This window comes from Micropterus dolomieu, linkage group LG07 (genome assembly GCF_021292245.1).
Source record: "Micropterus dolomieu isolate WLL.071019.BEF.003 ecotype Adirondacks linkage group LG07, ASM2129224v1, whole genome shotgun sequence".
Classification (NCBI taxonomy): domain Eukaryota; kingdom Metazoa; phylum Chordata; class Actinopteri; order Centrarchiformes; family Centrarchidae; genus Micropterus; species Micropterus dolomieu.
The window spans coordinates 14,917,832-14,934,710 of NC_060156.1; the positions used below are offsets into that span (position 1 = coordinate 14,917,832).

Here is a 16,879-nt window from a genome sequence, read left to right on the forward strand (position 1 = left end):
GGAAAAAAAGGGGGGGGGGGGGGGGGGGGGGGGAGAGCAGAGGTGCAAACAAACACACATTGAGTTAAAGAAACACTTTTCACTGGTATCAAAGTGATAGTAAAGTACAATCCAAAATTGTGAATGCTTTACTATCAATATAGCAATTTTTGCCAAGTATGTCAAAGGTCCCACATTGTAGAAAGTGAGATATCCATGTATTTGTTTTTGTATTATAAAGTAGGTTTCAATGCTATATAAATACTGTGAAAATATCAAAACGACCTGACAGGAATTCGTAACGCTGTTACTATACAGTCACCGCCCCCAGCCATGCCCCCACCACAGCCCACCCAGACATGGCACTTTATTAACAACACCAAGCGGTCATTATTTGCTGAACTAGCAAGCTACAAGACAGACTGAGCATAATATGTCTCATTTAAACACTGCATGCAGTGGAATGATTGCACTGGAGTATGACTGACTATCTCTATTTTTAGTCAATATTTTTAGTGAGATGTATTATGTGGTCCTGTCCACATGCTTAGAGACACATTCCTGTAATGTCTGATATGGTAGGTTCAAATATAAGTAGCGCTTGAGCCTGGAGCCCTGTGCACTGCAACTTAATTAAGACATATGGACACATTTGAATACACATGTAGAATTTCACTGCAAATGTTAAAAGCACAATCTTAAAAAAACAAGAAAAAAGGGTTCCACTCATGTGCATTTGCAGTTTTCCTATATTTGCTTAGAATAATAATAATATAATTTCTGGTGTTGCATTTTGTTTATGTGGGTCTGTCAGTTTGCACAGAAAGTAAAAAAAGGCAGTTTGATTTTGTTAAAGGAATCCATCCATCATCAACCACTTATCCTGTGTACAGGGTCACTGGAACCAATCCCAGCTGACATCGGGCAAAAGGCAGGGTACACCCTGGACAGGTCGCCAGTCGACCACAGGGCCACATGTTTTTGGACGGTGGGAGGAAGCCAGAGCACCCGGAGAGAACCCACGCATACACGGGGAGAACATGCAACCTCCACACAGAAAGGCCAGGACGACCAGGATTCAAACTCACGACCTTCTTGCTGTGAAGCAACAGTGCTAACCACTGCACCATCACGTCACCCTCATCAAGGAATCAAGTAAATTTATTTGTCGTTTTACAACACAGGGTACACAGTGTAATGTAAGTTGTAGCTCCTTCATGCTATATACACATAGAACATGTACACATATAATAATTCTCAATCTTAACACAAAAAAACCCTTAACATCTGGTGGGAAATATAGTCCATTAACTTTGACTATGTTTAAGCATCAAGTATCATCGATGTAAACACATTATACAGTATATATTTACTATACCTACCTAATTAGTACTAAAACAATTAATTTAGATTAGATTTTAGATTTATGGACAGTTATTGTGATAATTGTTTAAATACTTTTTTCATGCAAAATGACCAAGATTGTTTCCAGGTTCTCAAATGTGAGGATTTGCTGATTTAATTGAAAATAATTGTTAACTTCTTATGCTATGTTTCATTGAAGTTCATAGTTTCATAGTTTTTGTCTTGCCTTTTGATTACTACACAGTATTGTCAATCACCTCCGCCTTCTTGCCACAGTCCACCAACACATACTTACAAAGCATGAATACTTCTTTGGGCAAATTAGATTTTTATGCAGATCATCTCAGTCAAGTCAACAAAATTTAATTATGCTGCATGCAACAAATAGTGCTGATGAGTCATTGATTTAATAGAACTTTTGAAAGCCAAGCATTTATTTACATCTGCTGCGGGCAATGAATAAGGTCAGTGGCTCATTAATATCTTTGTGTGGACACAAGCCAGAAGGCCTTGTTGAACATGAGACACTTAACCTTATCATCTCCACTTGTCACTTGTGGTTAACCCTTTTCCATTAACACCTCTGATCATTTAAAAGAAAGATGTTGAATTCAAAATAGGGCTGTGCGATATGACTATATACATCGTTTGACTATAGAAAAATGTCTGTTGTTTAAAAATTATGCTCTATCGTTTATTACGTTGTGTCGCAAATTCCACACTTTATGGTAATATTTTTGAGAGGGGATGAAGCTTTGCACCACCTTGAAGTGAATATTGGTTTTAACTCCAACTCCAAGATGGGCCGACCGACCCGATCAGAGGTTACCTATGGAGATTACTCAAACTGGGACATTCAGTCAAAATCACATCATAATCACATCATAAGAGAAAGTCCAGCTACATCCACACTACTATGGTAACAGCTTTACAACAAATAACAGTTTTATAACTAATATGATCTTCTCCAACCACAGCAGCGTTATAGCTGCGTATTAGAGTTGATCAGTTGGATAAAATTTGGCGAAAGAAGAAAGTAATACAGACGTATAACCACACCAGGTTTTTTTTTTGCATTAAAGTCCTCAGTTTTTGCCCACAGGGTCAGCAGCGTTTTCAAACAAACATCTTCAGATTCACCGTTCAATCGCTTCCTGTCTAAAAAGACTTTGGTGCTAGCTAGCTTTGAAAACTGCTCAGACAGTGTAGTGAAACCATTTTAGCTGCCAGCGAGTATTGCATCATCTGATCGGCTTTTAGAGACCACCGATCAAACTAGTTATAGCCATTATCGGCCGATTACGATCGGTGTCCGATCGATCGGAGTGCATTGGAGGTTGGAAGACCGCAATATCAGAGACACATACCGTGACATAGATGCTGCCAGTTTCTTAATTCTGTGGCTCTAATTAACTGCTAATTAATTTCATTAGGATAGATCACACTCACACATACCTTTACACCACAAACACAAATGCACACGCAGGGCACACTAGCTAGACTATAGCATACTTTGTTTTAATTTCCAAATAATTGTATATCAAGATTTAAAAATATAAAAATCTATTTGTACACACACGCACACACACACACAGTTACTGTTGCAACTATTACTGCTGCTACTATTTATGGTTTTTGCTAGGCATATATTCTATTGCCTTTCGTGCTGTTGTTATTATTTGTTTGAAATTATGTGTATTCAGATGTTGGGAGCAGTCAGTGAGAAAACATTTCGCTGCAGTGTTTACTTCCTATACTGTGTTCATTAAGTAGTATATTGCTGTACAGCCCTGGTCCCCTAGTACCAGTCCTGTGAGGAAGGATGCTACTGTAGGCCTAGCAGAGACAGGGAGGAGGGTTTAGTTGCAACTTTATGATGCAGAGAATTATCACGAGTTACTGTTAGAAATTCTAACAGTAACTCATGGTGCAGATTTCACATTAGCTCAAACTAGTCAGGCAACTGCTGCTGCACTTTAGAGGCTAAATTAGTTAATTGATATTGCCATTCAACAGTGCTGAAGTGCTCTCAACCCCACAGGGTTTATAGACTAATGTTCCACAGTCCCTGCAATGGCAGTTTTGTGTTTGAATGGTGTGCCACAGGGAGCTGGACATCACCAAACCACTAACTCATAACTGAGCAAATCCCATATCTGGAGACATTACTTATGGTGTCAGCAGCGGCATCTCCATCCACAGACCTCCCAGGACAAGACCTCACCAGCAGGCTGTCATAATGACTCTTCAATTACCTCCTTACTAAATAGGGTCATCCTGTCATTTGGAGACTACAGAAACAATGGCTTCTTAGGCGTGACTGCTTCAAGAGTTTATTTAATCTGCACTAAAATGCAGTTAGCAGCATGTTGCTTTTTGAAGAATAGCTTATATATTTATTTTGGCTTGCTGCTCCCACTTACCCACCCATCACAAGAGAATGGTATAATTTATTCCCAAACTGTGGAGGCACAGATAATATTCCAGAGAACAGACCAAAAAGCAGTGACTATGTAAAAGCCACATATATGAAAAAAATGGAAAATACTCTGTGTAAATGGTAGCCAAAGACTTAAAGGGGATATAAGAGAGAAATACTGTACATAAAAAAAAAACCTAAATTACACTCCAGTTCTTTGATAGCAAGACCTGTCCAGCTTTTCATTCTTCTGGGACCTGGGATCACTAATGGCACAGGAAAAGAGCTGAGAAACATTAGCTCAGCTCTGGCTCCATTTCCTTTCCAATTCTATTAAAGTCTGAGCCTTTGAAGAGCTCTTCTGTTTGTTTACACTGTGGATTGCAAATTGCCTATGATGCTCGCAGAGATTTTTAATATACAGACTACAACAGTGCGAAATGGTTTTCTACAGTAGCACTTCAATTGCTTAATTGTGTTAATGGTCTAAGTGTAGATGAAATAATTAAGGTTTGTTACAACTTGTCTATTAGCATGAATGTTGATCAGCATGTGTTTCTTGACATTATACTGCAATTAAGGCAGAATACTTTCTTTTTGTGTTGTTGCATTTCTTAAAAAAAGTCTGAGTTTGGCATTGCCATACAGCTTCCTGTTTAATCTGATTATGATGTAAATTCATTCAACTGCCTCAGGTATGTCTGCTTACTTTATAACAAACACACATAAAAAAAAAGGTTTTAAGACTGTCAAGTGCAAATTCTAAAAATTTAGGTCAAGGGAGCCAACCGGGAGCAACTCATATTTCATAATAAGAGAAAAGAAGAGTGCCTCTAGCATAAGAGACGATGGCAATCTTTCCCGACGATGGTGACTTATCTGCAACTTATCAGATGGGCTTGACAAACAGAGGGGCCAGGAAGTTTGTCTTCATACACAGCTGAGGGACAGCAGATGAGGAAAAAACACAAAGAGAAAGAGAGAGAGAGAGAGAGAGAGAGAGAGAGAGAGAGAAAGAAAGAAAGAGAGAGAGAGAGAGAGAACAGGAGAATGAGAAGTGGTGCTGATTGGGTTGAGTCAGGCCGGGGTATGGTTTTATCCCAAAGGAAGAGGGGCTCCTGCACTGCATGTGGAAAAAGTCAACCTACATGGAGAATTAATGACTCTCATTTATGAGGAGTGCATGAAGTCCAGTCCACTGTGGCATGGCTGCCACTCTGAGCCAAATTTTCCCTGCATCACTTTTGCAGCCCTAAGATAGGCCACTGGCCAGCCAGAGGAAATCATTTTATCATCACAACACAGCCATGCAAATAGACACATCTTGTCCTATTCTAGGCGAGGAGGGGGGTTAAAAACAACAACTGAGACCTTGCTTTACTGGATATAGACATGTAAAATTAAAAGACTCCATGCGGTGAAACCACAGTGTGATTGCAATATTTTGTTTCATATTGGAGGTTAATGTTTCAGTTTGTGACGTGAAACATGCTTATTTGCGCTGTCTTGCTAAACAGGGAAAAAAAGATCTGAGGAGGTGATATTACTTCAGGCTCTGCCTCTTTATCGAGATGGATGTCCACTTAAATTCAGGCTATGTCAGCCAGCGGCAACCTCCAGCAGACAAGGACAAATAAGGAAAGTGAACAGGCCCATCTATGGCTCTTTGCCTGTGAAGAGCTCCACAGAATGAAAAATGGCTCCAGTGTAATTTGGATTCTGTAAAGCATAGCTCATCTGTGGTTCAGTCAACCAACTAATGGTGCTACATGAAATGGTATAAAAATGGAAAAGGAAAAAAAATGCATGTTATTCCGTGGTCACACTTTGTCCTGATAAAAAAGACCTTGAAAATACACATACATGTATGCACAGACACATACATGTGTACACATTCACACAAAGGCACAGTTAAAAACAGTAAACACTATACTCTTAAAGTATTAATAACAATAAAACAGACTCTCACACTGAGACCATCAAGAATTAATTTTTCCAACCAAACCCTTAAAAGCTTTTTCAAATGATAATGTCTTGTTTTATAAGACCCCATTAACACACTGAATTTCTCCACGGCTACCACAGACAAGCTGGTGGTAATACCTCCAGTGCCATGTTTAGGACAGTCACAGAAAAGGACAATTATGTATATTAAAAGTATTTTCTGCTGATAGAAGGATTTACAAAGAGTATGTCATGACTATATAAAGTGTAGACACCACAGGAAAGATACATGTGTTTTTCACTTAAATTCTGGGAGACAATGTGATGTAGATCTGCAGTCTTGTATGCACACAGGGTGTCCGCAGGGTCTTAAAAAGTCTTAAAAGGTAATAAATCAATTTTGCGAAAATTAAGGCTATTAAAAAGTAAAAGTAAGTCTTAATCGCCATTTAACAAGGTCATTTTGAAGATATTTTTTTCAATGTGAAAATCCTGTTTGTTCAAAGGTTTGTTTGCTAAAAGTGTAGGTGAACGTATTTATTTATAATGCATAGAAAAAATATTAGACAGGCAGTGAGTAGCGACTGTGTGATTCGTTTCTGTAACGCTATTTCACTCTTAAACGCTCCAAAATATAGACCCGTGCGAAAATGATTTATGAGTACAACCAACCATAATCTCCCACCCAGCCGGACCCTCAATGATAATTGTCCAAAACATAGTCGGAGTGGCGATCAGGAATAATGGGATTAACCCAGTTGGCCAGTCGCTCTATGCCCACTTGAACAGCCCCATTCCTGAAAAACAAGAGTGAGATGCGCCGCCAGCAGCTGAATCGGTAAGACGGAAGACAACAGGGAACGTTCAAGGAGCGTGTGGGTTTAGCGAACGTTAGCTGTGCTATTTAGCTAAATCGGTGCCTTTCATTGAAATACATTCAACTTTTCAAAAAGCCGATACTCTCGTCATTGTCACTTTTTGTGAATGGATCAATCACAGCCTGGATGGAGCGGGATTTAAAAAAAAGTTTGATGTGCTGCAACAAACTTTATAAATGTTGAACTCAGTTTTCTGCATAAACAGTTATGATTATTGATGAGTTAGTAGCCTGCCCAAAATCAAGGTTGGAGACTATCATGTAGCCTAGAGAATTCTTCTTGCACAAAAAACAACCCCAAACTGAAACAGCTGTAATTAATTATTGTAAGTTATATACTATTATATGAAATTATATTGAATATAGTAACATAATGAATATATTAATATCAAACTTACGGTTTACTATTAAATTAACAATATACTTTTAATTTAATGTTATAATATTATATTACTACTGTCATTTAGACTAGTTCCTCCTCCAGGTTGTGCCTGTGCTACACCGCGTACACTACTTACATTATTCATCACTCAGTATATTCTCTTCATCTTTGTTCCCCCCTGGCCTATTTGAATTTTGTTGTATTGATCAAGTGGTCGATGAAAGTTATCACACATATCATTGCATGCAAGCTCACATTATCTAGTTTAAACCAACTAAAACACAAAATTACACTGTTTCACATGATTTGCTATAATGTTGCATACATAAACGTCACAGCTTATATAAGACAGGAAATCTGACCAGTCCTTCACATAGAGAACAGTTGGCCCATACAGGCTGTTATAGGCAGCTGAGAAAGTTGGTGAATGCCTCAATTTTTAGGTGGCGTTACAACCTGGTGACATAAAGGCAATAAATATGTTATAAATATATTTAAATTCCTTTTAAAAACAAATGTCTCTTTTAAAGGTGTGTGGCTGATTTAATTGGTTATAGCTCAAAGTGGCGTGACAGTCTTAAAATATGTTGAAGTCTTGAAAAGGTCTTAAAAAGGTATTGAATTTTACTTCAGGATTCCTGTATATACCCTGGCACAGCAACTACTGCCAGCTTGATCACAGCTGAACGTGGGGAATCAGCCTCATCCTGACCGAGCTCCTCTGCTTTGCTTCCTGACACATCCTGCTTTGCCTTACCACAACAACACCCACAAGTTGCGGGGAAATGATGAGATTCTTGCAGAGGTCTGGCCTAGGAGCCAACAGAATTTATCAGAGTTTATCACTATAAATACAATCTTATGTGGTGAAGGCAATTTTTGTTGGCTTTTACAAAGACCTGCTTTTATAATTTTCTTTGCTGTAACAACGTAACTCTACGGCTGGCAATGCTGCTCTGTCTGTCTACCACTTTGGTCCAGACTGAAGTATATTACTATGAAATTTTGCACAATCATTCTTGTTCCCCACAGGGAGAATAGTAATAACTTGGGTGATCCCTGTTTTCATCTAGAGCCATTATAACAAAGTTTTCATTTAGCTGACGCTTTTATCCAAAGTGACTTACAATTGCTATTCATGTCAGAGATCACACGCCTCTGGAGCAACTAGGGGTTACGTGTCTTGCTCAGGGACACAATGGTGGATCAGTCACAGGGGGGGATTGAACCCAGGTCTTTCACACCAAAGGCATAGGCTTATCCACTGCTCCATCACCACCCCCACTGTTGACTGCTAATTAGTAAATGGGACATTGCTGAATCAAAGACAACACCTAGGTTCCTAAGGCTCGGTTTCACAGACGAGCCCAGGTCACCCAAATACTGCTTGATCAAAGGGGTAATGCTATCAGGTGCAGTAATTAATGTCTCTGTCTTATCCGTGTTCAGTTGCAAAGCGTTCTCATTCAGCTAGTGCTTGATCTTGCTCAAACAGTTTGCTAGGGCGGATAATTTATGGAGATTTGTGGCCTTAAATGAGCGGTACAGCTGAATATCATCCGCATAAAGGTGGTAAGATATATCGCTGAACTGTCTGATAATTTGTCCAAGAGGGAGAATGTACAGGAGAAATAAGATAGGTCCAAGGATGGACCCTTGGGGTACCCCATATGACAACACTGCTTTATCCGACATGAACCTGTTTGCAAGAACACTAAAACTTCTGTCAGACAGATAAGATGAAAACCATTTTAGTTCCAGACATACCTGCCAGCTCGTGAAGTCTTTTTAGCATGATATTGTGATCGAAAGTATCGAAAGCTGAGGAAAGGCCTAATAGGACCAAGACTGTGCATTTTCCAGAATCAGCGACCATCATAATATCACTGGAGATTTTAAGTAAAGAGGTTTTGGTAAAGTGGTTTTTGCGTAACCCAGACTGAAATTTGTCAAATAATTCATGGGTCTCAAGGACGGTAGTCAGTTGGACTGCTACTATTTTTTCAAGAATTTTTGACACGAACGAGCATTTTGAAATGGGACTATAGTTCTTAGGGTCTGATGGATCCAGGTTAGACTTTTTAAGTACTGGTTCAATGATTGCATGCTTAAAGGAGATAGGGACCATGCCAGTTTGATGTGAGATGTTAAGCATGTTCACAATACTAGAGCCAAATGAATCAAAAGCTTTTATAAAGAGCAGAGTAGGGAGGACATACATAGAACAAGAGGAAGGTCTCAGTTTTTCCAGCAGGCATTTGATGTCATGCAGTGACACTGGGTTAAAAGAGGACCATGAGAGGGGGGTGGGTCACTGAGGATTGGAAGGAGTTTGGGAGACACTTGCCCTGATATCTGCAATCCTATTTATAAAGAAATTCAGAAACTCATTGCTGTCAGTTTTACAAAATACAGCACCTTCAGGGATAGAAGAGTCAATAAAAACGTCCACATCCTGGCATCCCAACAACATACCGGGTTCAAACAAAGCAGTGAACTTCTCGGTGACATCCTTATTTATGATACGTCTTTGGGCCCTGGATCTCGGGGGCAACGGGTCCAATGGGAAGTTAAGATGAAAGACTACACAACTGTGGTCACTCACATATACGTCCTCCACACAGACATTTTCTACCTGGAGGCCAAGTGAGAAAACTACGTCCAGGGTGTGGCCCTTAATATGTGTGGGCCCTGAGACATGTTGAATAAAGTTAAAAGCATCAGTGATGGATAAAAGATCCGCAGCTGTGTTACATATGACATTGTCGACATGTAAATTAAAATCTCCAACTATTAGAACCTTCTCTAATTTAATTATGACAGGAAAGATTCCCGACCAATAGGCGGGCAGAACAGGTGGTGAGGCAGCATTGGATGGTGACCACCCGTGTTGTGGAGTCAGATAGGCAGCAAACATCTGGGCCACATCGCGCTGAGTGGACCCGAGGTTTGCTGCCTATCTGTTCGTCGACGAGCGCCATCGCAGCTGGACCTGAACGCCAGCTCTGCAGCCCCTTTTCCTCGATCGCTTCTTAGGGCGACCAGAGCCCCGGCTCGTAAACTAGGATGGTGAACATACTAAACATTAACTGCTAAACATTAGCATGTTAGCATTTTTACTGTAAACCTGTTAGAATGCTAACATTAGCATTTAGCCCAAAGCATTGTTGTGCCTAAGTCCATACTCAGAGAGCCGCAAGCATGGATTTAAACTCATAGTCTGGTTTGAAAATAAAGCATGACACACTCATCATCATTCTTTTTTCATTAGGCTATTATACACTATACTGTATTGAGTTGCAATGGAGTGATAACAGCACACTAAACAGCATGCAAGGCTCATATGTAGAAGCCATATATTGTAGCAGCACTGATACTGTACCGCACTGCTAATGATACTAAGCAACATAATTCAATAATGAGGCATTCACAAGCGGATCATGTTACTAATGGGGTTTGAGATATCATGGAATTTCAGTCTATGAATGCTGACAAGAGTGTTTCTACAATTTTGCCCACAAATATGTTAAAGTATCCTTGTATGCACTTTCTAAAAGCAACATGTTACAGAGCACATCAGCCTCACAAAAGTCAAAGGAGATCTAGACAGCAAAGACAACGGAGCATCTCTGTGCAAATACAATGAAAGGCCTCACTGCTCATAAATACACCAGAGAGAATAATTTCTCTCTCTTCACAGATTTCTGATTTCTGCAGTTATTGCACAGGCAGGAAGTGAATCTGTAATTAGATCCACTCAACCACATCTTCATGTACCTGTGCCTGTAAGTGATTAGGCATGCAAAGAACTATAAAACAAAATAGAAATTAATGTTGTTGCTACATACTGTATGCCTTTGCGCTTAAAACAGAGTGAGAGCACAATATTCACCCAATGTTGCCTTGTTAAGGAGCACAATGTTCTACAACATTTGTTTGACTTCTGTAGGCAGATGATATAAAAGGGTGGTACAGGCTGGGTCTCAGAGGAGGATTGTCCATAGAGGCAGAGGACGTTGCTCCTCCTCTATTTTTGAGAGGTATGAGCTCAACGTATAAAATATAGTAACTGGTTGAAATAAACCATTACCAAATCTTAGTATAATTTATAAAATGCTTCAACAGTGACACCTGAAAGTCATGGAAAATGGGAAAGGGCAGATTATGTGAAGTGGTGGTCAGGGGCAGAGGAGGGCGGGCTCTGCTTTTCCTTCTTATAAGGCAGAATCTCTTAAATCAATTTAATGTTCTGTTTTCATGCTAATCTGTTATTGACTAAAACATGTAAAATAATGATCCAACACAACCAGAATATAATATTGACATCTCGTTGGTCCAATGATAATTTACAAATTTCATCATCACTGTATTGTACATGAGTGTGACAACATTGTGCATATAGTCATTTTAGCTGTTGTCCAAAACAACTTACAATTGCTTTAACCCAGATCTCCCACACCAAAGGAATGTCTCTTATCCACTGTGGCATCTCCATCCCCTAACCGAACCTAACCAATGAACTGGCGGTAAAGCAATAGATAGATTGATACAGTAGCAGCATATAAGAGAATATATTATAATGTACAAACTGCAAACTACTTTTAAACACATCACTAAAACCTTACATTATATTTAGGGCTTTTCAACAGAGTTCAAAATCCCTTTTTTAACACTACAACTAGTTATACAATATTATACATTTTATATTACCATATTTTGTTGTGTCCAGCGGCCTCTCTGCTCTGCTGTATGTGTGTGTTTGTGTGTATTCCACTTTTTTATTCGCAGGACCTGTCTGCCTAAAACTTTGAAAGTACACTGTCAAGGTGGAGAGCGCTTCGCTTTCCAGCGCAGCTGCTTGACAAACTATTTTGTGAATACAAACTAGATCTTGATATTGGAAATAGTAGGCTACTGGCTATAAACAGTAAGCAACGTCTAAAATCATATTCACAAATAATGAATTGTAATGTAACCTAGTAAATCTCAACAGTGTGACTGCCAGATGCCCAACTGCTGCCGGCTGCTGTCTGGTCCAGTGCACAAGCCACACTGGTCTCTGTGAGCTTGCATGTCATCACCAGGTGGAACAATTATTGTAAAACACTTATGGCTATATTTGTCTTATGTCAGATGTAAACACCAACAAACAATAGCTATTTTGTTCATAAAAATAACAATGTAATAAAACTCAACAGCGCGAACACCGGCAGCTGTGAAATAGGCGGACTGCAGCAGTCTCAATAAAAACATCTCTTTTATTGTCTTTTATTCTCTTAAGTATTTATTAAAATAAATTTACTAATATTTAACTGGTATAGGCAAGTTATATATGAGTGTGGTTTCATTTTGGCCTTGTAAAACAAAGTGGTCCATTTGGACGGGAGACGTGCAACAGCAGTAAATAAATAAAGACACATTCTAAAAAAATTTAACTGCTGTCTTTTGGATGGGTCATCCGTAGCGTGTCGCCCCTCTTTGAAAAATAATATTTTAATTTGGATATTTTATATGGTTTATGGGTGAAGCAGTATAAATCACTATGGGACCAGTAATTTAAATACTTCAGCAGAGGCAGGGATACTGTGTATAGACTACAACAAGGCAAATCTCCACCATCACTCCCAACAAACTACATTTACGGGATGTTCTAGTGAAAACTACATTTGTGAGTGCTTATGTAAACTGCCCCCCCCGCTCTGGATCATGTATCGTTTGTTGTGGGCAGTGACTCATTCTCATAATGTCCGATGATAACCTTAACACTTAGTGGCCATTTAGGAAAACAGAACCTACTGTTTTAGTATGGGTACCAATGGTGTTGTGATAATTACTTGTGATATTTCCAGAGCCAGTCCTGACCTCCCTTGGGTCCTGAGCAAAATTCTGCAATGGGGCCGTCCTACCTGACTCGTGAGCCATGTAAACAATTTACCATTGCTGCACAGTCACACCTCCTTTAAAATAGTCTGTCTCTGTAGGAAGCCTGAATGGAAACCTCTTCTAGAAAAATCCAGTCCTGGTTTGAATGGACCTCTGCACACTAACTCAGTCCTCACAAAGTCTGTCAAGATCAGGTCATTTGGTCATTTGGTGGAGCAGCAACTGTTCCATTAGCTTGTATCTGATGCTGACTGTACATCTTTGGCTGTGCTCGTACTGGCTAAGGCTGCTTGTGTTTCACCTGTGTGTGTGTGACTTGCTAAAGACGTCTAGACTGGGTCTGTACTAGTACTGGCTGAGGATGGAGTCTGTGCTGGTACTGGCTGATGATCCAGCGTCTCCTCTACTGACAAATTTAGGCATAGTGCCAGTAAATTATAGATAACAATACTTGCTAGATATTAATGTTATCAGTTGCATCAGGCCCATTCAGACTGCTTCCCCCAGGTTTTTCCTTGATACATTTTCAAATATAAATTACTATTTAAACTATGACTTGACTGAATATATCTCTCATGAAATAATAAGAATCACATATTCAGGCATACATTTTGCCCAGTCTGCGCTGCTAATAAACAGAGTTGTAACTAAACCCTGACTGAGAGACAGATAATCACTGTCTTTTAAAATGATGTGCGCCTAGTGCCATCACATCCATGTATTGACTGGTCCTCACAGAGGTTGCTGGAATGCGCAAGTTTAATTTCATGCATGCGCATATGAACGCATGTTGCTGTGCACACAATTCACTCTCATGGAGTTTTTTCTCTTCTCATGCCCAGATTGATAGTTTCCTCTTTATCCTCTTATCAAAGTTGTAAACATTGACACTCACTTTCACCTTTGAATTTCTCTTAATATAAACCATGTTACTGTGATAATGCATCGTTATAAAATAGTGGAATTGGAAGTAAGCTTTTTTCAGATTTAACTAGCAAGTGGTCATCATCAGTCACCACACTTTCTTTCATGTTTAACACCGGCCTGCTTCTTGTTGCATCTCACATCCTTGATAAATACTCTATCTTCTGCATTAGGCCTTATTGGTTAATCTTGAAACAAAAGGACTGAATACATTTACATTTTTACTGGACTTTTTGTTTTCTCTAAACAGTGTTCTTTGCAGAGATGTGGCTGAGGGATCCGGTCTAGTTCCAACTGCCAGGACAAAGATCCACACTTATTTTGACAAACTCAGACTGCTGTAGCCTAATGGAATATTTTGACATTTTGGAAAAACACTTATGTGAGTTAGATAACCAGAACTATATCACTCTCATCTCTGTCAAAATAAGACTGCTGTGAGCAGCTAGTTAGCTTAGCACAATGACTGGACACACCTCTGATGTTCACATATCAACACGTTACATTTTCTTTGTTTAACCCGTACAGGGCAACCAGTGAGGAGTCTGCGATGTCTGAAGGTGATGCTATCAGAGCAGTGAGATTAAACCACAACAGCAATGCTTTGCGGCCCAGACAGCAAAACAATGAGCTGAAACTCAGTTAAGTCGAGGAGAGCTGCCCATTTAGGTGAGTATCCTCTGTAAGTTCATCAATAGGAGCCACCACATGAAGTTAATTCATGTTTCTTTGGGTTACCAGTTCCTGAGGTTGCTCCTGGAGTTGTCTGGCCTGCCAACAAATGGAGCGCCCGCTGCCTCAGACCCGCTTAAATGGTGTTTATTGCCAACTGAACTGCACCATGATCCTCCTGCATAATGGGGAGGGGCAGTGCTTTCTAGTTAGATTTTTGTTCTTGACAACCATTTTTGATGTTAATCCATAGTGCTATAATGACATGTTTTGTGGTTATTGTAATTTGTTTAATAGTTATGTCTTAGTCTAAATGGCCTGATCAGCCACTATATGTTCCCCTATGTTGCAGTTTTTGGGATCAGTTTCTACTGTACAGTTCTCTTCTGTTGCTTAAGTGTAGTTTGGTTATGTTGACCTCTCCTATATGTCCAGAATTATTATCAGGTGTATTTTTGTTACTTTCTTCTCTTCGCTTTTTATAAAGAAAAAATAAAAACCTTTTCCAAAAAAACCCTAACATACCATGTCTAATTCTAATTGTATGTTAAATTGTGCTAAACAAGAACAAAGAACAATAATCTAGATTCAAGAACCTGAATCTTGAATTTCATAGTACGTATATCAAGATAACCAGAGATTTTACTAGATATTTTATTTGATGGTAGCAAATTTTACTAGTTTGGTTTGTAGTGGGAGATTTTTGCAGTGGAGCTTTGTATTTTCTTTCTAACCTTTTGCCCATGGGTGGTGAAACAAGCCACACAGATTAGACAGTGCAAACAACCATTATAAATCCATTTAACTCCAGAGGTGTGAGTGAAATGCCTTTTAGGCTCCACTGTTCTAAATCACTGCTGTTCAAAAGCATCTATCTTCTGGATAGAAGTTCAGACACTGATGGCCAGTTGTATAAGAAGTCTGCATATTCAATTGAAGATCATTCCTTTAGCTTTGGGTGTTGGGGAGCTGAAATGCCAGCTAAATACAAAGACCAGTTGGCTGAATTTTACTGCACTCTGATTTCCACTGTAGCTCTGATTGTACAATCAGATGTGTGCCTAATAACACATCTGATTGTACAATCAGATGCAATGTGGCTTTGTGTCTCCCTTTTTCTTGGAGGACATCTAATAAATCGTTGATTTATAATGTAGGATGAGCAAAAATAGAAATCAGTGACACAGAATTCATGACAAACTAAGACATTAATCAGCATTGCTGGGAAGAAACTAGTCAGAAATGAGTCATGATATTCAAGTAAGAGCAAACTCATCATGTATCTTTGTCTTAATATGTTTTCAGCGTAATCCATTATTCCCAGTAGTGGAATGTAACTAAGAACAGTGTTGCATACAAAACATAGTAAGTGCTTATAAAATATGATGCTTTGTTATTAGTTAAACTACCCAACAGAATACACAAATAGAGCTGAAATGATTAGTCAATTAATTTATTAGTTAATTGACAGAAAATGTACTGGCAACTACCTCTTTATTTTAATGATTTAAATGTATTTTTTAAATAATGTGGAGGTTTGGACTGTTGGTTGGACAAAACAAGCACTGTGAAGGTATCACTTTGGGCCCTAGATAATTGTAATGGCATTTCCGTCACCAAACGATCAATCGATGAATAAAAAAAAATAGCAGATAAAGCCGTACTGAAAATAATTGTCATTCTATACAAATTGTTCAAACTAGCATAATCTCAACCAACTACAACATTTAAATGCTGCTTACACATAATCCAATGATATAATATATAATAGCAACCATTTTTTGCATTGAGCACTTTTATTTTTAATACTACAGATCTGTACCTGATTAGACTTACATACTTTTACTTTAGTACAATTTTCAGTGCACTTTTACTTGTAAGGCAGTATTTTTAGAGTGTGGTATAGTATTTTAACTTAAGTGAAAGACCTTAAAATTTCCGTCACTGCTGATTATCTCGTAGGAGATTGCTCTCACAAGTTAACCAAGTTAGCCTGTCACTGTTCACAGAGACTCAAGTCTGCAATGGTAGTTCCATACGCAATCATATTACATAAGTACCAAATAGAAATAAGTTTTAGCTTTTTTAATGCACTTGCTCCCTCACTCGCCCACTCAAGTGCTCTCTGTCTCTCTCTTCCTTTGTCAGATCAGTTGGAGAATGAGTTGAATCTATTTTAAACATTAATGACACTGAATTAAATTCTTATGCTTAATAGAAAAGCCTGTTCACTAGAGCAAAGCATTATCTGAACCACCTGCAACCCTTGCCAGCAGGACGGTTACTAAGCCAGGTTGCACACTTTGTGTTGACCAATTCAGATTAGCTGCCAATGAATGTTTAACCTGCATCACTGTGTAGGTGTGGAAGTAGTATTAGCTTGCCTTGAGTATGGCATAGTGTCAAGGTGCGAGATATATGAATTCATGCTGGT

The 16,879-nt window shown here is 39.0% G+C and overlaps 1 protein-coding gene across 2 annotated transcripts in view; it reads right to left on the bottom strand.

The window, feature by feature from the left end:
• Window positions 1-16,879, bottom strand: part of gpc6b (glypican 6b) — a 99,906-nt gene that overhangs the window by 31,399 nt on the left and 51,628 nt on the right. The window lies entirely within an intron of this gene.